This window comes from Geospiza fortis, unplaced genomic scaffold (genome assembly GCF_000277835.1).
Source record: "Geospiza fortis unplaced genomic scaffold, GeoFor_1.0 scaffold443, whole genome shotgun sequence".
NCBI classification, from domain to species: Eukaryota; Metazoa; Chordata; class Aves; order Passeriformes; family Thraupidae; genus Geospiza; species Geospiza fortis.
In genome coordinates, this window is record NW_005054335.1 from 4632913 (window position 1) to 4633869 (window position 957).

Below are 957 nucleotides of genomic sequence, written 5' to 3' on the forward strand. Positions count from 1 at the left end.
CTGCAGCAGCATCTCTCACCGTGGAGCGCTTTCGGCGTTTCGGGCGTGTAGAGAGGGCCCAGGAGGATCAGCGCCCGTGAAACCCACTCGGCACCGGGAGCCTGACCCCTCCCCGGCTCCGTCCCGGGCGCTGTGCTGGGGCTGGGGATGCTGCGGCCTGAGGTCTGGCAACACCTGAAGGCCCCCTATTCCTTCCCCGGCATCTGTTCTTAGGTAACCCAACGTGAATTTGTTAATATATGTACGCATACAGATGTACATAAATGCAAACACTTACTGTTGACGTGTTTAACTGATCTCAACTCTGGAATTCACGTACCCGGCTTCTGCGTCACACCGCCACGTTGCCTGGGGATGCTGAGAGCTAATTAACCTGGGTACAAATATTGAAATGAGAAGAGTTTGAATATTGATCTCAGTGTGTGCAAACGAAATCCTCAGAGAAATTGTAGCGGGCTTTTTTGACACCATTAAGAGTCGCTGCAGCAAGAACTAAACCGGCGGATCTGGGACTGGTAATCGCCACCCTCGGTTCAGACCGGAAAGAGGAATCAGAGAAGAAACCGGACGGAGCGCCGTAAGGACACGCATTGCATGAAGAGGATCTTTTCTCTCTTACACAAATCCTGCTGCCCAAGCTCAGGAAGTGCTCTACCGAAGGCACTAGGAGGATCCACTCGAAAGTTTGTCTTTATTCGCTTCAGGGTGGAAAACACTCGAGAGTTGTGGGGCCTCACAAATGCAAGTAATGAAAAAGGGAATCAAAGGCCATAAAAGGGGGGGGGGAAAAACCAACAACAAAACAAACCTCTGAAAATCAGACGAGTATTGTTTAACCAAAGAGTTTCGAGGGTGGAGGTTCCGGGCTGACCGTTGGTGTGGGGGCCACAGTGCCCATGGGGACGCAGAGACCCCGGAGTGGCCGCCACAGGAGCGACCCGACTCTTCCTCCCCCGC